We start from the raw sequence: 20,844 nt of genomic DNA on the forward strand, positions 1-20,844 counted from the left end.
GTATTTTAGGCTCCTATCTAAGGCTCATTTCTTGATTCCCCCTGTCTTAGTTTGAACTGATATAACAAAATACCATTGACTGGGTGGCTTAAATAACAAACATGTATTACAGTTCTGGAAGCTGGAAGTTCAAGATCAGGGTGCCAGCAAGGCCCAGTTCTGGTGTGTGTCTTCTTCCTGAATTACAGAGGACTGCTTTCTTACTGTATCTTCATGTGGTGGAGAAAGACTGAGCTCTGGTCTCTTCATCTTACAGGGGCACAACTCCCGTCATGGGGTTTCCACCTCATTACTCATCTAAATGTAGTTACCTCCCAAAGACCTCACCAAATATCATCATGCTGAGGATCAGAGCTTCACGTGTATACTCCAGGGGAATGCAAATGTTGAGTGCATAACACTTCCCTTGCCCTTTTAATTTAATCATTCACAAATATGAGTGTCTTTTAAGCTGTATGCAGTGTTTCAGCTCCTGGGTAAACAGCAATAAACAAAATGGGAAAAATTCCTGCCTTCATTCAGTTTACATTTTAGTGAGTAAGAGGAAAAGGAGAACAATCAATGATTCCTTCTCTCTCTGGTTTCCTGATTCTCCCTCTTTATACATTGTCTCTCTCAATATTTAAAGAAGCCTGTGTTCTCCCGCTAAATTTTTTTTTCTTTCACATGCATAGCATTCTTAAAGAATTGTCTAAAGTGCTCATTTTATTTCCTGGCTCTTCACTTTCAAAATTACATATATAATTTTCTTAAACAAGAAAAAAAAGTCTTTGACCTCTCTATTTCTACATCCCATAAATGTTAAGAGCTTGGTGGAGATTCCGTTAAGGGAGCAGAGGCACATAGCTTTCATCAAGAAGAAAAGATAATCATTTTCTGCAGAGATGTACTTGGATCATCGAAGGAAGAAGAGAACATCCACTAAATAAGCCAGGTTAACCAAATAAACCCTGCTGATTCCTGAGTGACATGTCATACGGGGTTGCCTTTAAAGGAATTACATTGATACTTGAAACATTTTGGAGCATAGAAAAAACATAGACGTCTTCCTAAATAATTTCTTAGGGTTTCAAACCTCAAATCAGACATCTAACAAAAATAACAGAATTTGTAGCAACCAGAATGTTCATGTATTATTGGTGGAAGGTGTAAAATGGTGCTACTTTTAAAAACTGGTAATTTTTAAATATATGTATATAAATTTGTAAAAATTCTTGAACTTATGATTTGCACATTTTACTCCATGTAGATTGTGTTTAGATAAAATTAAATGAAAAAAAATATGGGCTGCAGTTACACATAGAAAAATTACCAATAATATTTTTTAAAAATTCAATACTGCAAGCAGAAGAGCAATAAAATGTTTCTGAGTAGTATCCAATTTTCATTAATGTGAGGATAATCCAATATTTAAAAATATATTAGGTCATGTGACTATATTAATAGATTAAAGGCAGCACTAAAATGGATATATGAAATTCAACAGCATTCTTCCTTAAAGAAATAAAACTAAGTAAAATAAAAGTAGGAAACTTCTTAAATGTGATAATGCTTCAAAAAAGGCTTTTTGAGGATGATTGTGGCAGTGACAGTATAGTTTCTTAGTCTACAAATTTCCACATAAAAACCAGAGAGAACAACCAGGTAGTAACCCAAAACCTACAGGACAACATTTACAGCGGGGCCAGGTAATGAAGTATCCCCATGAATCCAAACATGCAAGAGGTGAGGATAAATAAGTGAGCTACAAGACTTGCATGGAATTAGCATTTGTGTGAAGAAAGCAGAGGGATTGTATGGGCCTCTGAGGGAGCTTAGAAAACCAGAAACTACATAAGTAACAGGTATTTATCAGAAAGCTCAGTGGACCAGAGAGAACAGCCATTGACATTGGGAGAGGTTTTGTACAATCCAATAATAGATGAGGGAAAGGAGCCCTAGCTAAATCTGAGGGTCCTGGCATAGTCTAGATCCTATGAATACTCAAAACCGATCTACCATCGATCTTTTCCAGGACTAGAGATAAACTAGTGAAAGTACAATTAAACGTGAGCAACACAGGAACAAGAGAGACAAACGAAATTGAAGGTCCAGATAAAGATGGACAGGGAAACAAACAAAATTTTAGGAAAGCAAACCACCATGTTTTGGAAGGGAGAGTTCTGTGAAATTAGAAAAGTTACCATTAACCACATTTTCCCCTAAATGTTCAAAGAAGTTAATCTCACCAAAAAATGAGCAACCAAATGTATTGAGGCTAAACATACAAAGATATGATATGAAAAAAGGAATAATTGGAAGAATAACATTTTCACAGAGAATGGAAGTGTGTTAGAAAGAAAACAGATTAAAACTGTAACTTTCTATTGCAAGAAAAATGCTAAAAGATATTAAGAAAAATGACAAGATTTGAAAGAACAAAATATATTGGAATTAAAAAATTCAAAAATAAGGTAACAGAACTCAGGAATTAGGTATGAAAGAGATAAACAAAACCCTTTGTGACTGCAAACTTAAACTCATAGAAGTCATTGATATATTTAACTACATAAAATATTAAACTTTTCTCATCAAAAGATACCATAGTCAATAGAAAAAGGGATGTTCCAAACAATCGCCATCCTCACTTCCCCTTATATCTTTATCATCTTTGTCTTGGGATTTTCTTCTTATGCTCTTGTTCCTTTAAAAAAAATTTTTTTAAGATCAGTCTAAATGTTCTAGTTTCAGTCTTCTTTCTCATGCTATACACTCTTGCCTGAGTGATTCATCCACTCTTACAGCTTCATGTATAGAAACACCATGAGTTCTTAATATGAAACCATAGACTCCAGAGAGCCAGGAAGTCCCTGAAGATTCTACATGTCATGGTATTTGATAGCAAGATCTCTGGAGCAAGAATCTCCACTCTAGGGAGCCGAGGTCTTTCATTCTTTCATTTGTAAAATGGAGATATATTCCCCAGACAGTTGTTGGAGGACTAAATGAGTTAAAATACATAAAGCATTTAGAATAGCCCCTGGCACATGGCAGGCCTTGTAAAAGTATTAACTGCTTTTATTTAATGAAGAACCCATCTTTACTTTTATCTTCAACATTGTGACTGTCATTGCCACTACCTTAATTTAGATTCGAATAACCTGGAATGCTACTATAGGAATCTGCCATTTCTGAGATTATCTTCCACACTGGTAATGGTGATGCGGTTCAGTGGAGCTGTGTAAGAGATAGGTTAAACTCCCCAGTACCCAATGAATATAACAAGAACAAGAGATTTGAGGAGCAGAAAAGAGACAAGACACAAGCAAGAGGTGATTGGCTCGGAAAGTAAAAGAAACAAAGCAAAGAAAAACAGTAGAAGGGGAAAAACTAAAGAAAAAGAATGAAACAGCATGATTGAGTGGAAATTGTGTTGGTTCCGCAGTAAAATCTACATTTTAGTCCCAGATAGGACCCTTTAAGAGGCCTTATAGCATCCTGCACTGCGGTTGTTCAGAACACAAATGTGATGATCTCTGAGGTCTTTTCCAACTCTAAGATTCGTTGTATCTAAGAGCCTAGAGTCATCCCTCAGTGTGATGAGAAGTCGAGCTAGTATGGTGATTTGTTGGTAGATGGGATTGGAGGGCAGCTGATGGGAATATCCAGCAGAGAATCATGACATTTGATTTAGTGGTGGCTTTTCTAAGGAACGGCTTCTCATTGTCATCAATCTTTTGATTTGGGTATATGGGTTTCCTCCATTTTATGGAAATAAAATGATCTTTCATAGATTTGACCTTTTCATTAATCTCTAACATCAGTATAAGTATGAACACACCAATACAAACATCCTTCTATCAGACTGCCTTCTCTAAACCTCCTCTTATAGAAAAATTTCTGTTTAGAAATTCAGGAGCACCCCCTGAAATTCTACCAACTTCTGTCAGTCAGAACAGCATATTGATTAAAGGCAAATCTTAACCCTGGCACAGGGTTGTTTTTAATATCAATTTCAGTGTCATTTTTGGTTTAGGATAAGACAAATAAATGAAGCAAAATTCATGAATTCTTTAGAACCTCATTCAGTTCAAATTTTGCTATTCAGATTTAATTAAAGATGGTAAAATTGCAAAAGCTCTTGATAATTGTAATGAATAGCACTGTTTTTTCTTAGATTTTTCTACTTGTTGATTAAGGAATCTGGCGGCTACTACTGAATTTAAGGTGTGCCCTTTCAGGAAACAAAAGTAAATTGAATTCATCAAATAGTATAGGTGACGATTTTCAAATTTTGCAAGAATTTATCAAATTCATACAAAATATGTGTCATAATATTTAAGAGCGAAAATACCATTCAGCACTATGCATTCTCTAAATTTAGTGCTTTATATACTGTAAGTGAGTAAGATACATCCTTTTCCTTATCATTCTAATAATGGTTTTTACAATCACTAGAGCAAAAGCTTTTATGGGTTGTGGTGGAGCAGGTTACAGTCCCAAAAGAAAAGTAGTACTTTTCTCCACCATTTCATTCCGTAAATTACTTCCTTTCTACTAGAAGTTTCGAACTTCTACTAGAAGTTTGTTGATAGCTGTAGGGGGTGCTGAGTCATTTAATTCAGTCTTAAGTGACAACAGGCAATCCATAGTGTATTTAGCTTTACAACAGATAATCATTTTTCAGCTGACAGTTTGGGGACTCCAAGGGTTTACAAAGATTTTTAAAATTAAATATTGTTTAAGTATCTTTAGCTTTTCATTTGAATAGATAAATAAGAATGATTATTCCTTTAAAATAGAGTAATTTGAAAGCCTCTGAGTGTAAATTAAGCAAACACGCTGAACACCACTTGCTGAAGTAGAGTCACGTATAACTTCATTTTCCTCATAATATATCTTTAGTTAAAAGAGGAAAAATAAGGAATACTAAGTAAATTAAAACAAATTAATGATGAGTATATAAGTAACATTGCACATACATATCGAGATGATTATCATTAGATTAATAAATTGTATTCATCTGATAAAAATTCCTGTATAGCATAATGAGTTCCAAAGTTCTAGCCATTCCCAAACAATGCTGAACAAAAGATAAACTATATTGACATCATTTCCGATTTTCCCTTTATTTTTGGTAATAGAGCACTATTTATAACACCAACATATTTATTTGTAGAGTAGTACTTGCAAATAATTCCAATGTCCTTTTTCTAACCACTTAAAAAAAAAAACATTTAAAAAAATTCCACTTGATTTTTTGGAAGTACAATTTGCAAAAATTAATAATCATGAAATAAAAGTATTTTTATATATTCTTAATGCTGAAATAGTTAATTTATAGCACATATTTTAATATATAATAGGTACTGAAATGAGAAATGGTATTCTATTTTTAAATTTCTGTCAACAAATCATGATTTACTTTAATAATTCATTTAAAGAAAATTAAAATACATTTACTTATTAAAAAACAAGAATTGGACTTATGAATATTGTTCCAGTTACTATTGCTGCTTTGCAATTCAACCCAAGACTTAATGGTATAAAACAACCATTTAAATTATGCTCGGACATTCAGACTGAACACAACAGGAGTGTCTTTGTCTTGGTTCCACTGTATCTGGGGACTCAGCTAAAATAGTCTCTCTCTCTCTCTCCCGCCTTGATGGCTTTGAAGACATTAAGTGGCCATGGATCTCACAGTCTCAAGAAACTGAATGCCTGCAGCAAGCATGAAAGTGGGAAAGTGATGGTTCCCCAGTTTATCCTTCGGATGAGAAAGCAGCAATGAAAACTAATACAGGTTTTTGGTTCCAGAAGTGGGATGCTGCTTGATAAATACCTAAAAAGTGGCTTTGAGAATGGGTAGTGGTTAGAGTCTGAAGGAAATTTGAGGAGTACAAGGGGAAAGATGAAATTACCAAGCAGACTGTTGGTAGAAATTGGAATTCAAGGATGCTGCCAGTGAGGCCTGAAAAAGAAGTGAGAAACATATGATTGAAAATTGAATGAAAGGGTATCATTGTTATGTAGTGGCAGAAGCTTAGTGAAATTATCTCCTGCAGTTTTGTTAAAAATAATAATAATAATTCATAGGTGATGAACTTGTCTTTCGGCTAAGATTTCCAAGCAAACTGTTGATAATACCACCTGGTTTCTTGCTGCTTATAATAAAATGCAAAAGGATTTAAACAAAATCTATTTTTGTCTGTTAAACAAAAAGAAACCACAATTTGGTGATTTTGAAAATTCTCAGCCTCTCCAGATAGATAGCAACACTGCCGAAATTAAGAAATTGCTTCAAAAGTGTGACATGTAGAAATAGCTAAAGGTGTGATTGTGCAAATTTTGCTCTAAGTTCACAAATGCATAAAGACCAGATTATTCAACTTCTCAAATGGTCGTTTCAAGAGATCCTTTCGATCAAACCATGGGGCTTGTAGAAAGGTTAGGTATGTTGTTTGTTTTTGAGCCATCTCACCCAGCAAGAGGCCAAAGTAGAGAAGATCTTATCTTGCACAGATATGTTGTGTGACTTTTGTCTAGTGAAAGTACCCTACTGAAATCCTCAGGAGACCCATAAGATTCTTGAAAACATTATTTCAGCAGAACAACTGACAGCTTGGACTGAGAGGAACAGAGAAAGTATACAATGAGGAGAGACTGAGGGAAAATCACCAAAATTCTATCGACACGAAGCAGCCTCAGAATACTACTGAGCTGCCAACATATGCCTTCTTTCGTGACAAAAAGATGACTCACTCAGAGGGCAGAACCATGAGTCCAGAGAGTGGAGCCAAGAGCCACGGAGAATTATTTCCAATCTTTGAAAACTAATTCAAGAACTCTCAACATGTACTTGGCTGGATTTCAGATCTGCTATGGACAGAAACTTATTTCTACCTTTCATTTTCCTTCTCGTTTTAAGAAGAATGTCTACAGTTATTATATATCTCATCCCACTGCATGTTGGGTGTGTTGGATGCAGATAACATGTGTCCTCAGTTTGCAGGTCCATAGGTAGAGAGCTAGAATTATTAATTTATATCAGGAACCTCATCTGCACCTGAACCTGATTTAGAGGATGAGTTTTGCACTTTGCTCATATTATGAGATGAGACTCTTAGGCACTTGGGAAGAGGCAAGTGTATTTTGCATGTAGGAGGGAGGTATTTCATTGAGGGTTGGAAGATGAACTGTGATAGACAGATTATGAAGTGGTCCCCATGATCCCTGGCTCCTGGTGTTCACATCCATTTCAATGTGAGCAAGACCCGTGATTTGCTTCTTGTGTATAGAAGATGACAAATGTGATGGATGGCACTGCTGTGATTATAGTACATCATATAATTCTCCATCTTACTAGCCAACTTGCCCCAGTCATTCTCTCTCTCTCCCTCCTTCCTTCCCCCTCTCCCTCACTTTATCTTCCCCTCCCTGTCTCTCTCTCTCCCTTTTCCTCTCCCTCTCACTCCCCTCCCCTCTCCTCCTCTTTGCTAACTTTCATTTTTATTACATGATCTGCTCCAGTTCCCTAGTCATTTAGAAATTCTGTGTTTTTTATAATTTTCTGCCTCATGATCTATTTATTTGATATTCTCTTTGGGGTTAGCTTTTGAGGATATGAATAATGCCGTGTGAATTTTTCATGCTTTAGTGTTTCATGTTTATTCAATGACTCATACATATATTTAGAGCATAATGACACAGTATTGCTTCACTCTTTTCTTTTTAGAGACTTTATTCTTTCCTTATCCATATCAGCATTGTTTTTTTAGAGATTTTCTACTGACATATGTAATTAATGGTGTCCATTGCTGAAAAACCCTCTGCTGGGGGGGAAAAAAAAGTTATATGTATAGTTCAGTGGTTAAGAGTACAGACCCTGGAACCAAAGTACCTGAGTTTGCATTCAGACTTCTCTTGTGGGAATTACGCAACTTTTCTGTGCCTTTGTTTCCTGTTGTATAAAATAAGGTAACAGTGGTACCTATATTATAGGGTTGTTTTGAGGACTAAATGTGTGTGTGTGCATATGTGCATGTATGTGTGAGAGTGTATTAGAACAATACTTAGAACACTGTATCCTATTAATTATTTTTGTACATAATGTGAGAAGGACAAGTAATAGCTGATAAGGTTCTGTGATACATAGGTATAATAAAGTGAATTGTAGAATGAAACTGCATTTGTAAGGGAAAACCTCGTAATAGGCATTATCAGTCTTTTTTTTTTTTTTTTTTTGCCCTTTCTTCTAGACAGTGGTTTACAGCTGGAGATGTTTTTTTGCCTCCCAGGAGTTTGGCAACATCTGGAGACCTTTTTGATTGTCAGGACTGAGGTGGTGTGACTTGCATATAGTGGGTAGATGCCATGTATGCTGTTAAGTAACCTACCATGAACAGAAAAGACCCCACACAAGTAATTACTGAACCAAAATGTCAACAATACTGATGTTGGGAAAAATTGTTCTAGAATCATCTGAAGTGTAATGGGAGAAGACATTTTATTACTTGTAAATTCTTTGGACCATGTATAATCACAACTTTATTACAAGTCAGTTTTTCATTCATAAAATGAATGCTACTCCCTGTTTACTTCCTTTAAAAGCGTTAGTATTTGGGTTGATTAGTGTTTGCAAAATCCTTTGAAGATGTAGAGTACTATGTAAGTGCTATTTATTATTAATTACTTTCCAGAAGGCCTGTGTTGTGACTACACTTATTTACTAGTACAGTCAAGCCTCAAAGACCTGAGCGATACTGAATTATTTTTGATAACTTGGAACTTTTATAATGAGAAAGACGGGCATCAGGGACCTAAGCCAATTTTCAATAGCTGGGATACGACTGTATATAAATTGGCTCATTAAGATCAGGAAAACTATAGGTTTTGCTTTGGGGATAAGTTTGCTAAATTGGAATAAATTTCTTCCAATTATGCAACACAATATATAGCAAGAGATAGTGATAGAATTTGTAATACAACTTCTATTTATAAACTGATTTTCTCTGGCCCATAAGTCACTGTGTAATTTGGACTGTGCCTAATAAAATGAAGATCATAAAATGATTTTCAAAAACCTAAAGAAACCAAATCACTGGATATAGTAAAATATGTTTTTTTCTCTAGGTATGAAGTGTAAACCAGGCCCTAATAAACATAATTTATTCTTTGACAGTATATCTTTAAATTTCAAAATAGCTCTTGATCTTACCTAATGTGACATTTTCCTGTTAGAGCATAGCATTGAAACTCTAGAGTTGTGTGACAGTGTTGTCTTTAATTCAGCATCAACCTGGAGAAAGTATTTTTTGGTGACATACGAGAATAAATCTGGGTTGGCTATTCTTGATGAGGCAGAAGTCTGGGACTTGGCTTCATCCAATTCTGATGGAATGCATATGTAACCTTCAGTGTATTATAAAGGTGATATTTCATGTCAATGGGGAAAAATATGGATTATTTAATAAATAGTTTGGAAACAACTGTATATTTATCTAGAAAACAAACCATTTGGAGCCCTCTTTCACTGCTTAGACCTAATATATTTCAGATAAACCAGATATTGATAAGAAAACAAAGCTATACACGTAATACAAATTTAGAAAAAGGGCGTTTTAAGTTTTGAAAACAAAAGCAAAAATAAAAGCCAGAGAAGAAAATGTTGCTAAATTTAATTTATAAAATTTGTAAAGATTCTCTGCAGTAAATACCACAAATAAGTCAAAGGAAGTGACACAATAGGAAAAGTATTGTTAATGAAGTAGAGAAAATGTCTTTTTCCTTTATTACATGAAGAGCTCCTATAACGAAGGCTATCAACTAGATAATAAATAGCAAATATAACTGTATATAAAAATATTCAAAAACATAAAGAAAGATATGTCAAAGAAAACAAACAGCTATTAAACTTATAAAAAGATATTCTCCTCATCCATAACAAAGACAAACTAAAGTTGTATTTTTCTTTTTGCTATCAAACTTGCAATTCAAAACTTTGATGATATATTGTGTCGATAAGAATTAGAGAAAATAGATATATTTTTATGCTTTCTTGATGCAAATATTTATATCATATATATATTGATTCTCTATGGGGACCAATGGCAATACCTATTAAAATTTTAAATGCATTTGTACTCTGGCCGAGTTATTTAATTTCCAGAGATTTATCTTACAGATGTTACACATACACTAAAAGATATATTTCCAAGGATAGTTACTGTAAAATTACACTATGGTGAAGGAGAAGAAATAATTTAAATGTTAACAGAAGTTTGGTTAAATAAACGATATATATTAACCCACGATGACATAAAATTATTAGAAAAGAGCAAGACATTTCATCTTAAAAAAAAAAAGAAGCTGCAGGACACTGTAGAGTTCTTTACCACCAATGTTTTTTTTAAGGGGGATATATGCTAAAATGCTTATACATGATATCACATCTCTTCAAGGCTGCACAGAAACTGTCAACAGATCTCCACTGAAGAAGACAACTGAGGGTTGAAGATGGGATGAAGAAGAGATTTTCTCTTCTCTTTATGCTCACTTGAACCTTCTGAATTTTGTACTATGATTATGTATTACCTGTTGAAAACAAGGAAAGACCTACAAATGAAATACCTTACACTAATAACGATAGTGACCATAGACCTTAACGTTTTCCAATATTTATGCCATGATGCCATTGAGGGATGTAGGAAATACCATTGCCTTGCCTAATGACTGTACATTGAACATCTTTCTGGTAGAAAAAAAAATAAACATTATTTTTGTATTGATTTGGTATTCAAAATTATATCATATTTAATTATTCAGTACATAGTAATAAAATATTTTAAAATAAAAATGTTTTTGTTTATTGAAAAATAAGCAAATGGACAATGCCATAGAAATTTTGTTGGAGTTAAGGGTGCCATTTACTTGAAACAACCTAGGTTGAGAAGCCTTGACTATTTTCTTGACACATTTTTATAAGGATTAAATTTACCTTGTATTCATGTCTGACACGAGGGCCCAACTAAATTCAAACTATGTTTGGTGGTTTATTTTCCCCCGAGAATAAGTGCTAACTTGAAAAATTTATCACAACAGACACCCACAACTTTTCTTGTTATTATTGCACTGATAATGAACACACTTGGATATTGGTCCTTGTATTATAAATATAAATAAAATGGTAAGATCTGATTTGTCCAAATGGGTACTCTAGATTAACGAAAATGTGGAAAATTAATAGTGTTGTAATTGGCAAATGGATTTAGTCTCCACTCAGCAGTGTTTTCTTTCTCTGACCAACTTCAGCAGAGGAAATACTTAGAGAAGAGTTTCACTCTCAATACTGTATTTTAAAATGGCTATTCTCCAGAGTATCCAGGCTTTCTTTTAATGTGAGTTTAATTAAAGGAGTTTCCACTTTTGTATAGGAAATCATATTGTAAAATTAAACTGTTTTTTCTGTAGAGAAATCGGTGATGTATTTTTTATAATATTGTCTCTTAGAATAAGTTCATTAGAACATAATCAGCAAAATACTTCTTCAGACAATCTGTTAACATCCATGTACAAATATCTTCCTTGGTAGTAGCAGCTGCCAGACTCATGATTCACTGAACAGGACAATAAATTTCAACCTTATTTGATTTTGTTAATTAGTGTAAATGAGATCACTGTAGGAGCAGTTGCTAATTATCAGACATCATCAAATACCTGATGGGAGAGGTGGAGATGATATGCATAATTTTAATCATATTGATTTATTTGAACATAATGAGAATGAAGGAGTTATATTTTTCATGATTTAGTCTTGAAATATTTGTCTAACATCACTCTTTCAAATGACATTCCACATATATGGATGACATATGTACGAGGATGTTCATCACAATATTATTTGCAATAGAAAAAATTGGGAACTATCTAAATGACTAAGTAAAATAGAGTACTTTATATCATGATATATAGAGAGGCACTAAATTATAGAGGAAGATTTAATGACATGTAATGTATGTAAAATAATATATATAGTATGCAAATATAGCATGCAAACTTTAAAAAGCCTGTTTTAAGTGAATAGAAAAATATAACTTATAGATCATATATCAAAATATGAACACCAATTGTAGGTAAGTGCAGTAATTATGAGTACCTTTTTTCTTTGTGTTTTTCTGAGTTTTTCAGTACTTTTGTACTTTTCAGCACTTTCATTCCAATCAAATGAAGTTAGTATGAACTTAAACGTAAGATACTGAATGCCAAGACAGAAATCTTATTTTTCTCTCTGAGTGGAATTCATAAGATATGTGCATTTTTTTTCTCTTGGCTAGTATAATTTTTAAGATATCTATTCCTTTCTAATGATTCCTTCATTTATCTCACAAATTTTTACCAATGGTAAAACAGGAGTTATGTTTTATTCTAATTGTAAGTTGTTAGTTATAATCTAGTTCTAATTCATTGATGAGTCTTAAACCAAACAGAGACTGGAATATCACAGACCTGAACTCTAGTCCTTCCTGCTATGAAGTCTAATTGAAAATGGCTGGGCCCAGAATATTGAATATAATAGTTTAAGAATGAGCCTTACTTACACATTTTTTTCCTACTTTCTTTATACAAAGAACTAATTTTGTAGTACAATATATCAGAATAAAATAAGACAGGAAGTAAAAACTCCCCAGGTGTCTTTCATGTAAGTGACAAGAACTATAAATTATGAAGCCAGCAACATATATCAAATGCATTATAACTGAATCGTGATTCTTGGTTTCTTCAGTCCTCCCTCAGGACATTTTAGAATGAGCTTAATTACTAGGTGAGTTTAGCATTCTGGTGTATATAAAAAATCTAGCTCACAGACTGCGCCTATTAAGGACAACAAATAAAAATCAGAAGAGACGGCATTAGAAAATATAATGGCCTAGGACTGAGAAACCACAGGACAACATAGTGAAAGTTGCCCTTTTATCAATAATCTCCACTTATTCAACATTGCCTCCTCTATGACACTTGAATTATGCTTCAATTTTTCAAAATTAACTTTAAAAAAAAATTTTTTTAGCCCTATCTCAAATACAATGATGTTCTGAGGTTAAAGGGCTTAGGGCTTCAAGACATTCATTTTTGGAGGGGACAATTTAACTGACAATAGGTAATTTCCAAATTTGGGGATAAAACATGCATATTTAAGAATTAGCTTATGTGTCCATTTCACAGCTAAAAAGGCATAGATGATACTTTCAGCAGCTGTACTGTGTGAAAATCTAGGTTTGAGCTTTCAGTCTCTGCTTTTTATGAGCATTTGCATTTGCATTTCCTGGCTGGCATTAGCCGCTCAGCCCCAAATCTTCATACCCCATATTTTATTCTTTCCTTCTGTATAGGGGCTTCTCCATACCTTTTCCTTTTTCATTTTGTATTTTATTCTCGTTTGGTATCTTACTCCTTGCCTGAATCTAATGCTTTTGAAGATGTTCTCTTAATCCCAGCCCTCTTCTTTATGAGTCATGAGTTATATATATATATATATATATATATATATATATACAGTAAAAAATATATATATACATATATATGTATCTATATATATATTTTGAAAAGTCAATGTGTACTTAAATGGCTAGAAATTTTATGATATTTTTATGATAATGTAACCTTTTTTCCTTTCTATTTTAGGTCTGAATGCCAACCCAAATATTCACTATCACCCATTTTTAGAGTGGGCTCTAGGTAGTAGATGGGCTTTTTTATGCTGTCACTTTTTGGAAATTATAGCTGCAAGATAATGCTTTATAGGAATTATGAAAAGGTCAAATGATTTAAAATAATCAAAGATCATTTTAACTGAGAAATGTTTTAGTTAAGCTTTAAAATTATGTTCTATAAACAAATTATATGGGCTTGAGTGAGCTGTAAGATTTCTCTAAACACATAAAGGATTTTCAAAGAGGGAGGATGTCTGTAATTAAAGTGGTAAATCTTTAAATAAGCAGTACTTAAATCATGCAGAAGTACTTGATGGAAATAAAGATGAGGCAGAGAGGGTATAAATAGGTAATTATATATGTAATTACATATATGTACACATATATACTTTTTTTGGATTGATTTACTTTTAAGACATTAAATATTAAAAAACAACTGTAAGTATATTATACATGAGATAACAGATTAAATATCTTAGAATCATGGAGTTCTAAGAAGGTTTAGCAATCAGGTAAGTTCTTACTCTCAATTTAATAAGAAAATCGAAAACTAGAGAGATCATACACTTTTCTCAATACTACTAAATGTATTTGCAAACCAAAATGTATTCCATCTTATGAGTACAATGGTCAAGTGAAGCAAAGAGAGACACAAATTCACTTTGAATATATGACTAATTTCATAGGAAAAAAATTCACTATAAATACTCCATTCCTTTCAAATACACAGACGTGACATTGATTTGCTCTCTGACATTAGCTAATCATGGGAGATTCAAGATGGCCGCATGTTCCTTGACACTCCTCTTGCCCAGAGGAAGGGTCTACCTCTTCCTCCCTAGAATCTTGGCTGGCTCATAATAGCTTCGACTAACAGCATATGGTGGCAGTGATGCCGTGACAGTTCCATGCCTCTCTTTTAAGAGGGCGGCAGCTTTCACCTCATCTTGAAGCCTGAACCGTCATGTAAGATTTCCAGTTGTCCTGCCAAAAAATCCATCTAGAGGGGCTCTGAAACCATGGAATGTGGAAGAGCCCAAATGAGCTTGGCCTTCACTACTCTAAAGCCACCAGACATGTCAATGAGGACACCTGGGACCCTTGACACCAGACTACCTGCCAGCTAAATACCACTGGTGACCTCAGGCAATGCCTGCCTCAGTTCCCGGCCTGCAAAATTGTGAGATAGAATGAAATTACTGTTGTTTGAAGACATTAAATTTGGGGAGAGTTTGTTATGCAACAATGAATAACTAGGTTATTATATTTTGGGTTAATTTATAAAGAGATATGACATTAATTTCAGGAAATGCCTATTTTATAAAAGAAAAAAATCAACAGCTAAGAGTACTAAGATAAGTCAAAATATAATTAAGAAATATTCATATCCTTAAGATTCAGCTGGAGGCCATCAGACACCTATTAACACACACAGGCATAGGTTATTCTTGTCCTTAAAGTGTTGGACATAATTGTACTCTAGATCCTTGCTGCTGAAGTTGTGGTCCACGATCCAGCACCATGAGCCTCACCTGGGAGCCTGTTAGAAATGCAGGATCACTGGCCCCACCCCAGATTGCCTGCATCAGAGGCTACATTTTAACAAGAGTCCTGTGTGTTTCATAGGCACTATAGACATTGAGAAGCACTGGTCTAAATAGCTTTATTAGAAAGAATGAGAGTTCATATAAATAATTGTGGAAAGAATATTCTTAATTTTATTGTAGAGTGCTCCTTCTAGAATGTTTGGACTGTGGTTAAATCTAAAGGGAAAATTGCTCACATTCATTTTCCTCTTCCTTGTTCAGTAATAATAATGGTTTCTAGTTTTGGATAACTGTATTCTCCTTCAATATCAGGTTATGCTTATAGGCAAAATTTCTTCAAATCACAAATATTGAAACATAAGAAAGTATAGTTCAAATTGGAGCATATATCATATATGTATTTAAATTATAGCTTAATTAGGTAAGTAAAATATATAAACCCTTTTATCAATTTTTTCAAAATAAATATTTTACAAGCTAGGCTAATGGGAAAATAGATCCAATAGAAATATTATGACAAATGAAATAAACCAGTTCCAGTTTCTGGTGCTAGAAAAAGGTGCAGCAAATTTAGAAGGCATCTAGAGAAGAGTAACTCAATTTATTAATATAATAAGGTGACTTCCTATGGCAAAACCGGTAGCCCCACAACATGCCCCAGACCAAAGGCTTCCTGGTTAGGTCCCAGGAGAGTCTTTTGCAGCTTTTCACTGTTGCCACCTACTGGCCAAGAATAAATTATTTTTCTCTTGATCTTGCTATTTTGATATTCATTGATTTATATGTTTGTCTTTCAATGATTCAGCAAATATAAATTATGGGCCTGTTTTGTGATTGGCACTTGTGATGCAACAATAAGACATTGTGTGTACCTCAAAGAATTCATAGATTTGTTGAATAGAAATATAAAGTCATGCCAACAAAGAGATATAGAGAGACACAGGATGAAAAGGAGCACATGGGAGAGGCATCCAATCTGGTCTTAGAAACCAGAGAATTTTCAAAAAGTACAAAGACACGGTTCAAATTTAGGGTGCTGGGGTCAGAACGCCTGGGATCGAAATCCCACTAGTTATTTTAGGTAAAATGCTTGGCCTCCCTCTGACTCAACACAGAGGAGGAGTATTAGGAGTATCCACCTTCCAGGCCTTTTGGGAAGAAGAAGAAAGCAAATAGAGGGCTTAGAAATGTGCCTGGCCAGTAGACCAGAAAATGTTACATGTTAGCCACCTTATTCAATAGTATTCTTCCTAGGCTTACCGCATAAAATGTCAGGGGTTTAAAAGTATACCCACTAGTTTTGTAGTTTTGCCACCCCCGAGGGAATGTGTAAGCACGTTCAGTTTGCTCAGGATAAACATGTAAATTGAGGTTGAAGGGCTAGCTTATCTGGCCAGGACACCTTGCTTTACCACAGTCAGAGCAGCTGATTCCTCTTCTAGATCAGGTTTTTCTGGAGGACAAATTTTTGTTTCATTTTGTTTTTCATCATATTTTTCTCTCCTTTGTGCATATTTCTTTCTTTTCTTTCTGAAGCATAAGTTCTAAACTCACTCTGATTTCACATCATATTATCAGGATTCTGGATCATTTGTTGCCTGAACGCTGTTCTGAATAACTGACATTAAAAATATGTATATCTACACATTGCCTCTTAAGACCTTCTACTTCAGAAATAACTTTATCATTCTTTATTTCAATTCTTAACTAATGCATTCTCTAAATTGCTTCCAATATCTTTAGTATTTTATACTCTCTTATCCCACTGCAGTTCACCAGCTTCACTGTGTAGCGGCAGAATTCTGTTTATCTAGTACTTGTTAGCCTATTTAAAACATTCATTTATCTTTATTGCCTAGACCCCATCTTGTATTTCGTTGGATTATTGTACATTCCTGGGTGAAGTACTGGTCCTAAGGAGCAACTGCTCTTTGTTTTCTTAATTTTTTTCCCAATTATCAGAAGGAAATTGGAGTATAAATGAGTATTTTTGTTTGCCAAATGTTGTTTCCTTAATTTGGAACGACTTTATTGCAACTTTGAGAGTTTCTGCTTATTTCATTTCGGACTTAGGGTGTGAGTTCAGAATTGACAGGTGGAGAATTATTAGAATCTCTGCCTTGTTTGTTTTCTCTGTGGAGGTGATGTGCACATCTTTAATATAGACATGAGGTGTGAAGTCCTAGTTGTAAAGGAACTAGAATAACTGCTTCATCTTCATATCTAGGTAGTAACATATATTTTTGTATCAATCTTCTGCATATTATTTGTGTGTGTGTGAGTGTTCAATGGGAAAAGGACTCAATGGGAAAAGATAAGACCCATGAGAAATAACAGCTGTACCCCAAAATTAAATGCCTCAAACAGAATAGAAAATAAAAGCTCAGGGTCTCATACAGTGTACTGGTGGGCACTGGTGAGCAGTAAACTCACCTTGAAGAAAGGAGGAGGGAGTTGAATGGACCTTGGTATATAGGTTGTTTTCTAGCTGTGGGGAAATGCTTCCGGCAGGCCCACTGGGAGGTCACCCAGCTCCAGCCCACTCAAAGCTCTTTATGAGAAGGGACTGTACAGAAGAGAATAATTAAGGCCACATTGAGTGGCACCAATAGCAGATCAGTAAAGCTCTGCATGAGAAAAGCATATGCTCTCTGTGACACTGCAGCTTCTGGAGGGACAGGGAGCAGGCTTGCTCTCATACTATTTCCCCAGTTGTCAGCCTAGTGACTAGCACAGAGATCAATAAATATTTGGTGATTGACTGACTGACAGGAGAAATGGTCTCACCAAATTATAAGCACATTGAAACCTGGAGCAAGATCAAGGGGTCAAGCCTAAAGGCAGGAGCAGCAACTTTCAAATATACAGTCTAGTATTACTACCTATAGTGACTATGCTATACATTATATCCCCATGACTTATTATTTTATAAGTGGAAGTTTATACTTTTTGACCCAGTTCCTTCATTTTGCCACCCACCCCTCTCCATCCCTTACTCTGGCAACCACCATTCCATTCTTTGTATCTACAAGCTTGCCTTTTGTTTGTTTGTTTGTATGTTTCTTAGATTCCATCTATCAGTGAGGTTATGCAGTATTTGTCTTTCTCTGTCTGACTTACTTCACTTAGCATAATGCTCTCAAGTTTCATCCACATTGCCAGAAATGGCAAGATTTTATTCCTTTTTATGGCTGAAGAATATTTTACTCTGTGTGTGTGTGTCTGTGTGTGTACCATATCTTCTTCATCCATTCATTTATCAATGGAACGAATACTTATTAAGCACCATCTGTGTACCAGGCATGGTGTAGCTGGTGGGAATTAAACAACAATCAATTCGATGAGAATGCTCATCTTCATTGTTCTTACAGGCTTAGAGGAGAACACAGAGAAAGAAGCAAGAAATTGCAATAAAGTACGAAAGGGTTTGGACTGGGGAAATATAGAACTTGAAAAAAGGCTTCTTAGAGTAACTGGTGTCTATGTTGGGGAACGGTGATTAGTGTGGATGGGACTTGGGGATAGAGAAAGAAGGTCTCAGGCAAAGAGAACAGCATCAACGGATACTGTTGAAGATTTTACTTTCATCCTAAATGTAATGGCAAGTCAAGTGGGGACTTTAAAAGGGGAGCGATACATTTAGTCTGGCTTGCTAGAAAATACAAGTTCTTTTGTGGAAAATACATTGGAAAGGAGTGAGGATGGAGGCAGTGTTACCTGTTTGAAGTTTGTGGTCTGTCTTTCAGGAATTAAAATGAGCATGCCCCAGGAGCGTGAAGCCTTGAAGTGCAACATTGCTTGTCTTTTAATTAGTGTCTATTTCCTCCTATATATTAACATACAGTTAATGTCTTTCAATTTTATTCCAATAGATGAACATTTTTTCTTTTTCTAACTCTTCATAAGCCTTTAATGAAAACGATCGTATCTAATATTGGTTAAGCCTCACCATGTGCAAAGTTCTATGTGTTCTTATTTGATATTCATAACAGTCCTTTGAAGCTGGTGATTTGCATACACAATAAAGTTTGAGAAGCACTGTTCTAAATCTTCCAAAATCCTTATCAGTGATTCACAAATCTGTGACCCAGCTACATCACAATCTCCTGATGCTAGTTAAATAACATGCAAATTCTCAAGCTCCACAAAAAACATACTCAATGAGAAACTCTGGACATTGGACCTAGACTCTGTAGTTTTAAAAGTTCTCCATGTAATTTTGATGCACAGCCATATTTTAACCCCTGATTTAGGGACAGGGACCACTCCAGTGTCTGCTTTAGTTTCTATATTATAATTTGCGTACCAACCAAATTGTTCTCAGAATATTTAGAGCAAAAATTTCACACGATTAGGTTTCATTTTATTTCTGAATATACTTAAAATGTCATTCAAATATGATGTTAAGGATACTTTGCAAGTATTTAAGAATATTCTAAAAGTTCTCCAGGAAAATATATTGCATAGGTACTTATATGTAATAAACATCTGTCTTTAGACTATTTATTTGGTCTTCAGAACTTGTAGCAATTCATTTAAAAATCAGGAAAGGTTCTGATACTCATTTGAATTCAGCGTGCCTGACTTTTTAAGATATTTAATCATAGAGTTTCATAATGTACAGATACTAAATCCAAATTGTGGAAACTCAGTGTTTTAAAATTTTCCAATACTATTCAATCATCATGTCTGAGATTTTTCATATCAACTAGTGAAAGTAAGTAAAAAATGTGCAAAGACAAACGAAATATGCTCTTGTTTGTTCTTCAAAGCTGAATATTTAAATATGAGACCATTATTCTGTTGCCTTTTGTGTAATACAGGCCAAGATGCTTTGATTCCCTGCACTGAGATGTTTGCACATGAAGCCAAATGATAATGTTGCTTGTGGACCACATTGTCTATTTAGAGTTCACAATGCTACTCACCTCCCATTTGCATCACGGAGAATTACATGTTCATTAGAATTGGGCCACAACTGTAATAAAAGAGGTATTTTCTTTGTTATCTGAAGTGTCTGTATGAATATTCCAAGCTTTAATCTTATATTGTAGGTAGACTAGTCGTTCATGTAGAAAAAGAATGCAATTCAATTGCAAGAAGTTATTTATATGAGGACAATGTTAGCTTTTATTAGCATGTTCACTCTCATGACCAAACTATGTAGTGTAGATGTCTGTTTGGAATGCTTCATACACAGTTTTGAGAATCTAATTTTCAACCAAGATTGTTCAATATGCAACTGGAAGTCAGTTGCTTGTCTTGCAGAATTTGAGAAGGTTTCCCGATATTCCCATCACCACACCTTTCTACCTGCTTGGTAATAAATCTAGTTCCATTTAGGGGTATATGTTCTGATTTCAGATAGAAACGAGACCACCCTTAGTTAGGAAAATCAGTGATTTTTAGGAGTCATTTGTAGCTTACTGACAATTAAATCTCTAAGGTTAAGCTTTTCTCAGTAGCAAGTGTGCTCAGTGTAGCAGGAATGGCTAGCAGTTCTTGTTCTCCATTCATAATTTACTGTTGTAGTTGGGAGGCAACTACTTACCCAAGGTCTACAACTCTCAGGCTGTTACTCATAGAAATTACAAGCCTGGAAATTA

Source organism: Pteropus medius, unplaced genomic scaffold, assembly GCF_902729225.1.
Source record: "Pteropus medius unplaced genomic scaffold, Ma_sr-lr_union100, whole genome shotgun sequence".
Classification (NCBI taxonomy): domain Eukaryota; kingdom Metazoa; phylum Chordata; class Mammalia; order Chiroptera; family Pteropodidae; genus Pteropus; species Pteropus medius.